Source organism: Danio rerio, chromosome 9 (genome assembly GCF_049306965.1).
Source record: "Danio rerio strain Tuebingen ecotype United States chromosome 9, GRCz12tu, whole genome shotgun sequence".
Taxonomy (NCBI): domain Eukaryota; kingdom Metazoa; phylum Chordata; class Actinopteri; order Cypriniformes; family Danionidae; genus Danio; species Danio rerio.
This window is the reverse complement of record NC_133184.1, coordinates 35,597,210-35,613,994: the sequence shown is the minus strand read 5'-3', so window position 1 is coordinate 35,613,994 and position 16,785 is coordinate 35,597,210. Positions and strand designations below refer to the sequence as shown.

The window sequence follows — 16,785 nt, the reverse complement described above, 5'->3', positions numbered from 1 at the left end:
AGCTTATTCAATTCCCCTATACTGCATGTCTTTAGACTGTGGGGGAAACTGGAGCACCTGAAGCTAACTTATGCGAACATGGGGAGAACATGCAAATTCCACACAGAAATGCCACCTGACCCAGATAGGACTCGAACCAGCAATCTTCTTGCTGTTAGGAGACTGTACTAACCACTAAGCCACCATGTTGCTGGGTTATATTATTATTGACTTCTTCTGCCTCAGAGGATGAACGATTGGTGGCTTTTGGAGGCTTGAGACCACACTTTGGGTGCGCAGCTGCTTAAGACTTTCTGAGAGGTGGACTGTCCATTAATGCCATCCCATCACTATCTGTGGTCATTAAAAAACCCTGGATGTCCTTCAAAAAAAGAGTAGGGATTTAACCCCGGCATCCTGGCCAAATTTGCCCACTGGCATCTGTCTATCATGGCCTCCTAACCATCACCATATCATAATTGGCTTGATCAGTCTGTCTCCTCTCCACCAATCAGCTGGTGTGTGGTGTGCGGTCTAGCATAATATGGCTGCCGTCGTGTCATCCAGGTGCATGCTACTCACCGGATAAGGAGATTCCCCCCTAAAAATGTGTAAAGCACTTCCGAGAAATTATTATTGTTATTATTATTATTATTATTATCACACCCATCTGTTAAAAAAAAATCTAATGAGTTTTTGTTGCCTACACTGGAATTTATTAATGCGTTTGTAGTTCATGCACATTATTTCTTGGTGGATCAATGTTTATCTTATTCAGTTGTACATGAAAATGTTTTTGGTGCACATTTTGATGTTTTAATTAAGCTTTTTTTATGCAAAAATAAAAAATGAGCCTAAAAGTAGGTAGACCGAAACATCGCCACTATCAGTCCAACAGGCAACCACTGCCTTTCATTGTTAAACAATGCGAAAATCTTCTACACTTGTCAATTTAAGAGTCCCTCTTTTGTTTATCCAGCTGAGGATGATTTAATTAGATGACGACCCAATCAAAGCGCACCTTCGACAGCTAACAAGCAGCCACTTCTAATTAATAAGACTTGAATTAAGTGTTCTGGACGGACGCGTGCCAAAGCACTAAGTGGAATGAGGGCGCGATGGCGATTGTTAGGAGAGAAGCGCACAATGCTTGGCTAAAAGGGTGTGATGAGCTGCTCTAAAACCGGCCTGTGTCTGCCCGCCTGCAGTCCTGCCTTCAGGCTAATGGGAAAGAATGAGAAATATTTGCGAGAGTGCTAACGCCATGCTTAAAAATGCCCATCGGGAGATTAGCTCCCCCTCCCCGGTGCTGCCTGTCTCTGTGCTGCGAGCAAAGAGAAAAGCAAAGAAGGGCTGTTGTCGTCCTGTAGATCTGCAGACACGTTGATTTGGGGTTGTCTAACCGCTCTCTCTGTCTCTGTTCCTCAGGCGTTCGGGACGTCTGGAGTGGACGAGCGCTGCCGGTGGCTTGTTCGGGTGCTCATGAGATGCTCAGTAGTCAGTGTAGATCCTGTGTCACAATCAGCAGCTACATCTGGCTACTGGGTCTCTGATGGCATTTTCTGCTTCCTGTTGGCACATTCCTTTCAGATTGTGTGGTATGTTATCACAACGTGCGCTTCATCCTGTCAGAGTAGGACTCGCTCTTTAATAGAGGTTAAAAAGGGTTGTTGTTTTAACAGGCCGTTTATTCCACTAGACTGATTTGCTGCTTTAAAAAAAAGGTGAGGGGATTGTGTCAAGTTTTGAGAAACCATTTTTTAGACGTGCTTGAATGAGACGTTGTGTCTTATTTGACTGCTGAAGATTTGGTTTTAGCGATTAGGTAACAAAGGACAAGGCGACATGTCACATTCTCTTTGTGATTTGCCTGTCACAAGGGGCTGTCTTTGTGCAAATGTTTTTGAGTTGCTGAAAGCTGACAAATAATGAGAGTTAAACACGCAGACATGTCGAATCCAGAGGATTTTTTTTGGGGAAGAGCGAAGGATGAAGTCTTTTGTGCTGTCGTGAACCTGGCATACAATGTAGATTTCTGTGTGGTACTATCTACAGCTACATTGTCTGCTGGGTTTCAGGCCAGCAGAATAATTCTGCTCTACTGACAAATTGAAATAGGTGAGTCTTTTAATCCTTCTGCAAAACAAACTACTATGATAATAAAAGTACTGAAAGTATACAAACTGTGATGCGTCCAATTATTTCTGCTGGTGTTTATTCTTACTGTGGGTTCAGCTTGATATTCGCACGGGCTGCACAGATTCCATCCAATGACAGACTGTCAAATTTCACCAGGGATTAAAAAGGCATCCAAGATATTTCAGCCGTACACCCAGAAGAGCTTCTTATCACTATTACCCATCTGTGTCTGAATACACCCACCCACAACACACACAATGAATGTTAGCAGAAAAATTCTTCATTCACGCAAAATAAAAAAAGAAAAATCTACCTACAGTATATTGCGTACTGTTATGTCTTCAGGGATTCAAACTAATGAAGAAAGCCTGAAGCCCAAAGAGAACTCGGTTCATTAAGTCACAATCTGAATTCAATATTGACAGAAATGCCTTGCAGGAACACTGTAGCGTATCTCTGGCAGTTTTCGCTTTGTGTCAGGTGTCTTTTTTTGTAATGCATTCATAGAGAAACGAATACCTGACGCCAGCATATTCTGTATTCCTGAATAATGTAAAAGCAGTCCAGTGGGTTTGTGACAATGCAGTTTCATAGAAAAGAATTAGCTGGTAAGCTCCAAAGAGCAGTTTTAGTTTGATACGTTACACTTTAAAAATAAAGGATCTTTATCGGCATCAGTAGCTCCACAAAGAAACTTTGACATCTATTGAAATATTTCATTGCACAAAAGGTTTTTATTGTGAACAAAGAAAAACTCTTCACCCAAACTTTTTCTTTTTCGATGAATCAAAAATGGTTCTCACTCGTTCATTCTCTTTTCGGCTTAGTCCTTTTATTATTCAGGGGCAACCACAGCAGAATGAACCGCCAACTTATTTAGCATATGTTTTACGCAAAAGATGCCCTTCCAGCTGCAACCCATCACTGGAAAACATCCATACACTCATTCACACACGTACACTATGGAAAAATTAGCTTATTCAATTCACCTATAGCGCATATCTTTGGACTTGTGCTACCCTACACCAACACAGGGAGAACGTGCAAACTCCACACAGAAATGTCAACTGACCAAGTTGGCACAAACTAGTGACCTTTTTGCTGTGAGTCAACAGCACTACCCAATGCGCCACCGTGCCATCCCAAAAATGGTTCTTCGCTGTTATAAATTTTTGGGGAGGAATGTAAATGTTCTTATGAGTTCCCATGTTAAAAACGTACCCAGTACTGGGTGTGTGACGTTATTTACTTGTGCGTTCTTTAAATTTTAAATGACCGTCCTGGCCCAATACCCCCATAAGTGGTTTCGTTCTCTCATCAGTTGGAATAGAATACCTTTTGCATAGATCATGATAAAATGTCTATTTTTTTCTGATTACTGACATGTGCAGGAACCACACAAAAAAGCACCTCTTTTTTGAGGGGTTCATTATAACACAGACAACATATAGTTACTTCAACAGTGTTTCGTGAAAATTCAAAGGGTTTTCTTTAAAAAATGATTCCAAACTTTTGCATTTACACCTCTGCATGTGAATTTGGGAAGCTTTTGATTTTAGGTAGGCAAAATCCAGGTGGACTTTGAGGTAAACTATTGTACAGAAGAGAAAATCAGAAGCGGGATTGTATATAAATCAATGACATTTCACAGTGGACGGGGCTACTAAACATGACACATTCTGCAAAATGTCCTGTTGTGCGTCATTTTCGCAACTAGTTAGGTCATGGAGTTAAGGTGCAATCACACTAAGACTTTCAGCTCCATCCCCTTCTATCGATACGCATGTGAAAGCTGGAGGAAATGCAAGCATGTGAAGTTTTGTTGCGGAACCAAAGTTCAAGCTTGTTGAAGTCTGAAGCAGAAATTTGCATAGAAAGTTGTTTGACCCAATACAATAGCTAAAGTCAAAGACTGATCTTTTAGGTCAAGAAACAAAGAGAATTCTTTGCCAATTTCTGGTGTAATATTCTGGTTTTGGTTCTTGCTATGTGAATGCCAAGAAAAAAAGTCATGGACATGATTTAAAAAGGTTAAGGTTATTCAAAATGGTCTAGAAAATGTTGTTTGAGGTAAAATTAAAACATAAAAAACTACAGACTAGCAGAAATGGTTTGCTGTTTCGTTATATGCATGTCACGATTTTGCCCAGTACGATGTGATCTTGAATTAACATGTATGATGATCTTGGAACATCATTTTTGTTGGAAAATGTAATCCATACACATTCCCTACCCCTAAATACAACCTTAACTGTAAATTATTCCCAAAAATCAGAAGGGAATAATATAGGACAGCAATCATACAAGTGCATAAACTATAAACACATCTCTTAAATCTGATTGGCTGATTGGAATGTTGTTCCAGGATTGACATAGATGTTAATCCAGGAACATGTCTAACTTGGTGAATGAGGTTGGCACCCATTATATACCCTCAATATATATATAGATATTTTTCAAGACACTTCTATAAAGCTTAAAGTGACATTTAAGGTTTAATCGGTTAACTAGGGTAATTAGACAAGTTATTGTATAACGATGGTATGTTCTGTAGACTGTCGGGGAAAAAATAGCTTAAAGGGGCTAATACTTATGACCTCAAAATGTTTTTTAAAAAAATTTAAAACTGATTTTAACCTAGCCAAAATAAAACAAATAAGACTTTCTCCAGAAGAAAAAATCAAAGGGGGGGCTAAAAATTCTGACTTCAAGTGTACATATATATATATATATATATATATATATATATATATATATATATATATATATATATATATATATATATATATATATATATATATATATATATATATCACATTTTATTATTGCACATATTTTGGAAATATAAATACTAATAATTAACAAGGGGCACTTTAAGAAGATCAAACTCAACTGATGCCATTTTTAACAGCCACATGAACAGCACCAGAGCTTTACACATTATTCTACAGCTTCCCTTGACAAATCAGCAAGTTAGCAACTACATGTCAACTTACTCTCATTAGGCTGTTAGTAGACTGTCAGGTTTGGTTTAGGGTTATAGTTAAGCTGACACACAGTTGCAAAGTTATACTTAAAGTCAGAATAATGTTTGTTAAGAGAGCTTCAACATGAAGTGTTAGCAGATATTAAGCAGACAGACTAATAATACTCCAATGACTGCTCGAGTCAACAGAATGTCTAAAGGGTCCATCAAAATAAAGCATTGGCAAAACATTGAATTATTCTATCAGTTATTTAAATTTAATAGCCCTAATTAGTGGAGTAGCATAATATTGTTTGCATTCAGTGTTGTGTAATGTCAGAGGTATTAAGTAGTTTATTGCCGTTGGTGATTCCATGAACAACTTTTACATTGCATGAATGGTTGTGCATATTAAAAACATATTAATAAAAATATATATCAATTATATTATATTATCTTATAAATTAATAAAAGGTCATGACAACAAACGTTTCTTTGGTACTTTGACTTATTTTTAGAAGTAAATCAGATTTTGACCAATTTTTTAAGTTATGCGAAGTTTAACTTAATACTTTTAGTCAGTTTGACTAATATTCAACTAGTTAACTTGTTTTTTTTTTAAGTCAACGTGTCACTTACAAAGTGAGTAAACCTGTTGCTTAAAGTAACTAATTGCATTTTACAATGAAAAAGTAAGAGAGATGACTAGAAAAGTACATTTAATTTAACTAAAAAACCTCAGGGTAGAACATTTTAATACCTGCCGCCTAAGGAAAAAAATGTCTCTTTCAAGAAATGCTCATCGAAGTGTTCTTGAGGAGCCAAAATTGGTCTTCTGTGGCATGGCTGTGATGCCTAGAGTGATTTTCAAGCATCGGTGCTGCAGAATAAAAGAGAAATGAAAGTGTAGGAAGGTCATTATGGCATTCGGGCACAGGTGTTTCCAGACCTCACACTACTGTTTGCAGAGCAGGAATCTGGAGGCAGGTGTTGATGAGTCTCTGCGCAGCCAGCGGATACTGGAAACACTTCAATAAAACAACAGGAACACGCAGAACACAGTCGAGCTGCTCCAGGAACAGCCACTTCCCATCTGTCCGCTCCGCCATCATCTGACTCCTCATGAAGCGCTCCATTCACAGCAACCCAAAGCCGTCCATGGGGAGACAAATGTCTGACGGCTGCTACAATTTAATTGAAGCACACACACACACACACAAAGAATAGAACAATTAGTTAATAAAAAAATTTGTTATGAGGTTTTTGACAAGTTCATCACATCAATTAACATGAACTATAAGTAAAAGTACTGAATATGTTATTTTTTGCTTAATAATAAGTAATCAGCCGAGCTTTATTGTCATTAAGCTATATGTGTGGACATACAGAGGAACGAAATGTCTCACAGGACAACGGTGCTACACAAATTAATCATAAATACAAACATAATACTGGACATAAGAGCTATGTTTAAAAAAAAAAAAAACTATAACTAACATATAGTATGATACTTGACTAGGACCGGGGGGAGGAAAGTCGGAGCACTCAGTCTGGTCCCCCGGGCTCTGCGCTGGTTGGGAAAACTCCAAATTGAACCAAAATGATTAATTACAATTGGCATAAGATAGGCAATCAAAATTCGGGACATTGCAACCTGCAGAACCTGCGAACAAAAAAAGATACTTAACTATACACATAAGACAGGCTATACAAGTTCTTTTACATGAGACTGAACAATGTAGTGCAGGATATTGCGCAAGAGAGGTATTAAAGATGAATATTGTGCAAAAGGGGGATCTAAGGTTTTCATGTTGTGCAAAATTATTGTGCACTATTTAAAGTGGAAGCAAGCAGTACAACATGATTGTGGTACATTTATAGTGTACATCGCTTTCCTTATTGAGTTCCTGTAAGATGGAGCTTAGATAAAGTGTCAGGTGCATAAGAGAAAAGTGTTTCTACAGGTGGTTTGTCAAACCCACTCACGTGTATGAGTGTTATGCCTTTTATTATAAGCAATTCCAGCTTGAACAAACATCAACAGATTTGTTTTCATTAACAGTTTGGGGGGAAAGCACAAATTCTGTAAATAATATTAATGGTCACACTTTATTTGATGGTCCGTTTTTGAATTTAAATTACATTGCTACTAATTCTCATTAGATTATAAGTAGATTGTTAAATCGGGGTTAAGGTTAGTGTAAGTTGACATGTACTTGCAAAGTTTCTTATAGTCAGGTAAATATCTGTTGAAGGAGCAGAATCAGTAGATATTAAGCAGACAGTCTAATATTACTCAAGTGGACCATCAAAATAAAGTCTTACATTAATAATTTAAGGAACTAAAAATTAAAAAGATTAAAAATATTTCATGGTGGGGCAGTGGTTAACAAGAAGGTCGCTGGTTCGAACCCCAGCTGGCATCAGGCATTTCTGTGTGGAGTTTGCATGTTCTCTCTCTCTCTCTCTCTGTGTGTGTGTGTGTGTGTGTGTGTGTGTGTGTGTGTGTGTGTGTGTGTGTGTGTGTGTGTGTGTGTGTGTGTGTGTGTGTGTGTGTGTGTGTGTGTGTGGGTTAAAACATATGCTGGTTGGTGGCCCTGATTAATAAAGGGGCCAAGCCGAAAAAAAATTAATGAATGAAAGAGTTTAATGATTTTCTTATTATTAATATATATATACCATTTATAAACAATTATAAAAACATTTTATCCAAAATAAAAGACAATAAATAAATGGACATTAAAATAATGACAAATAAATACAATTTCATTTAAAATGATTGATTAAAACTTGAAACTAAATCTACTACATAAATAACAAAATATAGTACTATATTCATTAATAGTATAATTATGTACAAAATAAATAACAACTATTTTTAATTTGCAAATAACATTTTCTTTTATTTAAAAATATTAATTTAATTTGTAATGATTGGTTGGTTCCCAGTGCTGGGCTGCAGTTGGAAGAGCATTCGCTGTGTCAAAGTGTAATATGCTGGTTAAGTTGGTGGTTCATTCCGCTGGAGTGACCCATGAAGAATAAAGGGATTAAGCCTAAGGAAAATGAATGAATGAATGTAACTATTGGTGCCCATAGGCTGCTTTTAAATGTAATAGGCTTCCAATTACAGTAAGATTTAATATATGTAACTAAATGATGTAATGCTATCTCTTGTAACCAGTTACTCCCCAATACCTTTCATAAAATTTTACATTTTATCAGTTTGTTTGGTAACACCTTAATTTAAAATGACGTATTTACACAAATATTACATGCACACATTATTTTTAGCAATAAAAAAAACGTATGCTGGATCACATCCTTTGTTCTTTTAGCATTACTAAGTAACAATTCTAGTTTTATAAATGCTTGAACTGAGTTTTAAGCTGTTTTCTGTTTTCATTTTAGAGATTTAACTATTTCTGGGCTTTTTTAAACAGTCCCACATGGATCTGCTAAGATGGCTAAAGTTGTGTTTTTGTATTGACGCAGACGTTGATATTGCTTTCAAAAACTTTTCAAAATGTCATGTTGTGTAAAAGTAAAAGCCAAAAAACATAATTCATTTCCCTTCGGCTAATTTTCATTCATTCATTTTTCTTTCTGCTTAGTCCCTTTATTATTCAGGGGCCACCACAGCTGAATGAACCGCCAACTTATCCAGCATATATTTCATGTAGTGGATGCCCTTCTAGCCGCAATCCAACACTGGAAAACACCCATACACTCCCACATTCATACACACACATACTCATACACTAAGGCTTATTTTCATATTATCAACATTTTCGTTTCGGCTTAGTCCCTTTATTTATCAGGGGTCGCTACAGCGAAATGAACCACCAACTATTCCAGCATTTGTTTTACACAGCGGGTGGCCTTCCAGCTGCAACCCAGTATTGGGAAACACCTAAACACTCTCACATTCACCCACAAATACTACGGCCAATTTAGTTTATTCAGTTCACCTAAAGCACATGCTTTTGGACTGTGGGGGAAACCCACGCGAACACAGCATGCAAACTCCACACAGAAATGTCAACTGACCCAGCTAGGACTCAAACCAGCAACCTTCTTGCTGTAAAGCGACAGTGCTAACTACTGAGCCACTTTGTAACCCCAAAAAACTATTTTAAACTTAAGTTTCATATAAAAATATCTGAGGTTTTAATATGCTAATTATAAATATCTAAACGTAAATTACATCCTAGCGAGCACGTGTGAGTAATTATTATTCAGTATGACCTTTTTTGTAACTACGCTGTAATAATGTCACATAAAAAAATAAAGGTGTAATCGTCTTTCTTTTTTCCCCTCATAATCAAACACCTGTTGCGCTACAGGAAGCCTCATATCTGCAAATTAGCAGTTATTAAATCACAAATGGCCGCCGCGCGCTTGTTTTTCACACAGACGAGAACACTTCTGTTGTTTGTGAGCTGAATCTCTGACGTCGCAGCGCTCCAGTGATTCGCCGAGAGCAGTTGATTCGCACTAACATTTCCAGAGGGGAAAGTGTCCAGGCTCAAGTATTCCAGTAATGTAAACGTCTGAATAGCGTGTAATGGAAGTAAATGGCTGCTTTGATATGTGGTGCGGTGTGATGACATCAGCGGGGGTCCCGCGGGGCCACGGCTGGCCTGCTGTGGAATGATAATTGATGGGCTTCCCTTGGGTAACGGCGAGAACTGATAGCGGCAGATTAAGCCCGTTTATCTGGCCATCGGGACGCGTTTACACGGCTCTTCTCCAGCGGAGGGTGAAGGTCGACCCTCGACACTGACGTCACTCCATCAGGAGATCCGCACCGCCAACAACTATCTCTCACTGCAAATCACACACACACACGCACGCGCACGCACACGCACACACACACACACGCACACACACACACACACACACACACACACACACACACAAACATACTGTATGTGTCAGGCTACTGTATGTGTATGTATGTAAAGAAAACATAGATAAAAACGTTTCTTTTATAGCATTTTCCAATTAATGTTTGTGGATTTTAACAACAGTTTATACTTTTAATGGTCATTTTCCTAAAATTAGATTTTCTCCTGCTCTGAGCCATATATATTCACTTTGGCAGCACTTTTTTATTATTTATTTATACCGTTTTATTTATATCTGTATAGTTTGTGACTTATATAAGGCTAACCTGCATCATTAATATTCTAAAGGTTTTTATTGAGGGATAAGTCTATATTATATGCCTCATTATTTCCATTCAATTTTACAAAAAAAATGAGGCTATTTGTAGTATACAGTGCTCAGCATATTTGTGTGCACCATATTTTGAAAATACATATTTTTATTAATTTCTCAGTGAATATAGGCAATGTATTTTGGTGCATTTAAAGAAAACAGATATATTAATTAAAATAATATGTTACCAAACGTATTTAGAAATTGAAAAATAATTGAAAATTAAAAATAAAATGACAACCCACAAAATTTCAACTAAATTCTTTCCATTTTTTATTTTTATTTCATATTTATTTTATTTTTCATTTATTTCATAATTATTATTAATAATGGTAATAGTAATAAAAGCAATAATGACTGGAGTAATAATTTCCTTTGAAACTTTATAAAATAAGAAAGTTATTTAATTTTTTTATAAATATTTAACAATAAATTTTTAATAAAAAAATGCCTCAATGAAAATAATAATTTTCTTTAAAAAAAACATAAATAAATAAATAAATAAAACTGACTTTTGACTGGTAAGTCTATTAATTTTGCAACAAACATGGTTTTAAATAGATGCCTAAAGGCTTTCTAAATTTAACAGATTAAGGAACAGGGCCGCACAATATATCCTTTCAGCATCAATATCGCAATGTGATCATTCGCAATAGTCACCTCACAAGATTTGCAATGTTGAGTATGATTTATAATTTGCATGTTTCAATTGTAACCTTTTCTTTATTGCATTTATCTATGCTTGTAATTTGCTTAGTATATTTGATGCAGCTGCACTCCTATAGAATTTTCCCAATCAATCTAAAATGATCAATTCATTCATTCATTTTCTTTTTGGCTTAGAGCCTTTATTAATCAGGGGGTTGCCACAGAGGAATGAACCACCTACTTAACCAGCATATGTTTTACACAGCAGATGCCCTTCCAGCTGCAACCCATCACTGGGAAACACCCTAAAATAATCAATTCATTCTGCAAGCGTCATTACTTGTAAGCAGTTACTCCACAAAACTGTACAAAAATGCCTTTGAAACAGTTTTTAACCTGACGTCATCCAATGCTCCAACTGTTGTGCTAGACTTCTATGTAAATAAATTAACACATATTTCATTAAATAATGTCTCATTTGCATATATAAAATAAAATGTGTGGCCCTGGACCACAAAGCCATGCATAAATTGTGATTTAACTGAGATTCAACTATTTGAAAATCTGTAATCTGAGGGTTTCTAAAAAAAATAAATGAAGTGCTCAGCAATGCACACCACCAATCAAACATGTCATTTTGATATATTTGTGGCTAAAAATGTATAAAATATCTTTCAAAGAACATGATCTTTGCTTAATATAAATTATTAAAAATATTTTTTTGGTGAATATCAAAAGCTTTGACCCGTGCAATGTATTTTTGGTTATTGCAGCAAAAGTAGTTTGTGGTCACATTTTAGAACACTGATAATTGAAAAATAAATTTAAAAAAACTATAGGGAAGTACAGTGATCACTATTAGTTGTTGTTTTTTACCCTATTGACCTGCAGTGTTTGCCATAATCTCAGTCTTTCCCAACACCACATACAAGAGTAAATCTGTTCAAATGCATTACTAAAATCTTCTCCACCTCAAAAACAGTTCTTGTATTGGACTTTAATGTGCTACTATATAGAAAAGCTACATTTAAGCAAAGCGAGAGAACCCAAGCATGCACTTGACATGTGGCTTACATAGGGCTATTAGTTCACACGCTTGGATGTGTCTTTACACGAGGCATTAAGAAGCACTTTAGAGATTTTCTTTGGCGTGCAAATGTGCTGGATAATAAAAAACACACATTAAAAGAGTGCTCACGGGAGCGTTGTGTTTTCCCTTTGTACCTGGGTGACTCATAGAGAATCTCTTGATATCGGCACAGCTTATGTGGACCTTAGTGCCAAGGGCAGATTAGAAACTGACGAAAGTTTCTGCATTTCGCTTGGTTCCATCTGCTTGCTGGCAGTGCCATGGAGACCAGGCCTGGATTCCTGGACGGAGAGCGCTTGGTGCGAAAAACTGCCTCTCTCCAAATGCTCTGAAACAAGAGCCAATGATTATATAGGCAAATAAATCCTTTTCATTTTTTAAAATTGTGTTAATACTTCTGGAGGTTGTTGCTCAAAAGCAAACCATTTCCCTCAAGACATTACTAAATGTTCTACAAATGTGATTTGGAAATCAGCTCTGACTAGAATTACACATTTTAGTTTCATAATAGAACATTAAATCAGTTAAACAAATGTCAGTTTATTAAGAATACTTATTATTGCACTGAATTTCATTAACCTAAAATAAAAAAGCATTTTTTAGTTTATGTTATTTAATAAATATACCATCACTGTTCAGTTATAGCTGCATAAACATTCATCTTATTATTATTATTTATTTTTTTTTACATTTTTTTAATGAATTGCATCTGATAACATTAGGTAATTTTCTTAACATGAGCATTTTTATCATTTATGCTCCTGTTTGTGAGGCGAAGTAAATGACAGATTTCTTTCAGAAATAGATTACATAGATGTGCTAAAAATGTTGGTACTACATTATTTTTAAGTATAGTTATCCATTTATTAATTGTTTTATCGCCACATTTGGAGCATAGACTTGAAAGCTACATTCATAATTTAAACCTTGTAAATCTTGAATGCTTCAAAGTAAAGACTTAAATTATAAAGAAGACATTTCACAAGTGGAAAACTGTAAAACAGTAAATTAAAATAAAAAAACAACGTTTATAGCAGGTCAGCAGCCAGGGGAGGTTCAAATGGTTCGAAAAACCCACCCCTCACTGACAAAGGTAAAACATTTGTCCCACTACCCTCTTTTGTCTTATTTTGACAGCTATGTCATCATACAGCTTGTCAAAATTATTAACCCCCTTGAATCATTAGCTATTTCTAACAATTTTTCAACACATTTCTAAACATAATAGTTTAAAACAACTTTTTTTAATTTTGTAAATTTTTAATTACAGATTTATTTTATCTTTGCCATGATGACAGTAAATAATATTTGACTAGATATTTTTCAAGACACTTCTACACAGCTTAAAGTGATATTTAATGGCTTAAGTAGATTAATTAGGTCAACTAGGCAGGTTAGGGTAATTAGGCAAATTATTGTATGATGATGGTTTGTTCTGTAGACTTGAAAAAAATATATAGCTTAAAGGGGCTAATCCTTTTGACCTTAAATTTGGTTTTGAAAAATTAAAAACTGCTTTATTTTAGCTGAAATAAAACAAATAATACAAAGAAGAAATAATATTATCAGACATACTGTAAAAATTTCTGTGCTCTGTTAAACATCATTTGAAATATTTAAAAAAGGAAAAAAATCAAAGGGAGGCTAATAATTCTGACTTATTCTGATTAAAAATGACCAATATAAAGGTGTGAAGCACAGAAAGCAGCCCATATTAAAATTAATTTAAATACTATTTTGGCAAATGCTGTTATCCATAATTATTTAAATGTACTTTTTACAAGAGATACTAGAAAAATTGTGAATTATTATTATTATTTAATTTTTATTATTCAAATGGTCAAATTCTGACTTAAGAAGGTAAATGTGCTGGCCTGTTTATTAATAAATGACAATAAGCCGCAGTTTTTAATTTAAAACTTTAACAGATTCCTTTTTTTCATATGATGTAATATGATACATTTGTATTTTAAAAATCAGTTCTTATTCAAGTTTGTTTGCTCTAAATATTTAGGAAATAGCACATCAAAACATGGGGTTATGATGACCACCTGACAATCTAATCCAGTTAAGAATAGTGCTTAAAATGTCACAAAAATGCAGTATTTAAAGCTCATTATTAAATAGAAAATGAGGTGAATAACCCCAAAAAGGTCCACTTTTTGAGAAAAAAGAACCACCCGCTGACTACAGACCTGTATAGTAACCAATAATGCACAAAACTACTATTCTTAAATTTGACTAATATGTAATTAAACTAAGTAGCTGTATTTGTTTCATACAGTATTCAGTCATTTTTCTCCATTATTTATTTATCATTAACTGATTATTATTTTATAATTTATTCAGCCAGAAATAATAATGTCATACCACTGTGAAAAAGTAAATATAAAACACAACATGTACAGTAACTGATACTGTAAAGTAAATTGTAAGCAAGTGTATTATTAAGTGTAAAACAGTAACATAGTTGACTAAATTCAGTATTTGTATTGTTCACTAGACCATGATAATGCATTGAGGACAATAGTAATTTAGGAGAATATATCTTTTAAAATGTTTCTTACAATAAAAGTCAATTTTAGTATCATAAAATATTTAGTAAATAATTTTTTTCTATTTAATAGAATAAATAAAGTCATACAGGTTAGTAATTACAAGCAATTGTACAGAATGAGTAAATAGGCAGAATTTATAAACCTTTTTTTTTGTTGAATTCCCTCTTTTTGTGAAGTTTTTTTTCTTAAGTCTTAGTCCATATTTCTCATATGAATCATCGTAGGAGAAGCAGGATGTTGGTGCCAGGTAATAAGGATCATTTGCTTTGTATGATAAAGAACTTTTGGGCTGCCTATCCTGAAACATCTCAGGATTGACGTCTCGCATCCAAACCCTGATATGAGTCAGACCTGCACCTACCGGCTACACCACGGGTTTGGTGCTCGCGCCTGGCATCTCTGGCGGCCCCTTGTGTGGGTGGCACTGCATTCTGTCTGCATTACGAAGCTTTAACAAAACCATACAATCCTTCATCCACATGCAGCAAGTCTTGTCCTGCTTTAGGCTTTATCCTGCAGGTACAAAAGACACACACACATACACATGTGCTGCTCTCATGACCGCGACAGACTGACTGGGTGGAAATGGGCTTATACACACAGAAAGAGAGAGAGGAGAGAGGGAAATCGAATGAAATATCCATCAAAATAAATATATACAGTTGCGAATTGCATTTTGTTATATTTTAATAATATCTATTTGTCTCTACATTATCTTTTTAATCCTCATTTTCAAAAAAACTATTGTAATCTATTGTATATTTTAGATTTTTTGTTTGGTTTATTTTGGGTTTTATTAATGCAGTTTTAGAAGACAATTTGTATTCATTTTCCTTCAGCTTAATCTCTTAATTAATCAGGGGTTGCCACAGCAGAAGGAACCACCAACTTATGAATGAGCCCTCCAGAACTATGAGCATCCCTGTTTATTTGTACCCTAATTTCTGTTTAACAGAGGTTTTTTTTCAACACATTTCTAAACATAATTTTATATAATAAGTTGTACTATATGATGTACTATATAATCACTTTACGATCTTGTTTATTATGCAATCTGCACTGCTTTGGCAATATTTGACAAGCCATACCAATAAAGCTCTTTTGAGTAGAATTGAATTGATTTGCTAGAGAGAAAGAGAGACGCACACACACAAAGACATTTCTAGATTATTATAAATGAATCATTGTAAATATACTCATTATTGTTATTTATTATTACTGTTTTATCTATAAATGTTAATTGTTAAATGTACAGTTTATTCTGATTTATTTATTTATTTATTCATATTTTATTATTACTATACTATATATTGTAATACTATACTATACTATTATTTACTATGTTTTAAAAATATATATTTATGTACACTACAGGTCAAAAGTTTGGGATCAGTTTTTTTTTTTTTTAAGGAAATTATTGTGTTCATCAAGGCGGCTCTTATTAAATGTAAAAAAATGTTAAATATAAAATAAAATTAATAAATATTATAAAATATTTATTAAAATGTTAAAAAACTTCTTTCTTAATGTATGTAATTTCAAATTAAATTATTACTCCAGTTATTATTGCTTTTATTACTATTATCATTAACAATAATAAAAAATAATAATGATAATGATAATAATAATAATGATAATATTGATAGTAATAATAATAATAATAATAATAAAAAAAATAATAATAATGTTTTATTTTTACCCTTTATGAAACTATGCGTTTACATCTCTTTACATGTATTGTTTTATATTTATCTATACAAATTTATATATTATCTATGATTTATTCATTATTTTTCATAAAAATGAAACATTCAATATTTAAATAATAGTAAGATTTTAATGCTTTTTCACAATAAATTTCCAGAACCCTACAAGCCTAATTATGACGCGGTGGAGCAGTAAGTAGTGCTGTCGCCTCACAGCAAGAAGGTTGCTGGTTCGAGCCTCGGCTGGGTCAGTTGGCATTTCTGTGTGGAGTTTGCATGTTCTCCCCGTGTTCAAATGGGTTTTCTCTGGGTGCTCCGGTTTCCCCCACAAGTCCAAAGACATGCGGTACAGGTGAATCGGGTAGGCCAAATTGTCTATAGTGTATGAGTGTGAATGAATGTGTATGGATGTTTCCCAGAGATGGGTTGCAGATGGAAGCCTAAAAAAAAAAAAAAACTATTGTAATCTATTGTGTG

At 34.6% G+C, this 16,785-nt stretch overlaps 2 non-coding genes across 2 annotated transcripts; both read left to right on the top strand.

The window, feature by feature from the left end:
• Nucleotides 1-1,438: 1,438 nt before the first annotated feature.
• Nucleotides 1,439-1,546, top strand: dre-mir-222 (microRNA 222). The gene has a single exon (NR_039078.1). It is a non-coding gene; the product is annotated as a microRNA 222 (primary transcript).
• A 439-nt stretch (nt 1,547-1,985) lies between these two features.
• dre-mir-221 (microRNA 221) lies at nt 1,986-2,078 on the top strand. The gene has a single exon (NR_039077.1). It is a non-coding gene; the product is annotated as a microRNA 221 (primary transcript).
• Nucleotides 2,079-16,785: the final 14,707 nt, after the last annotated feature.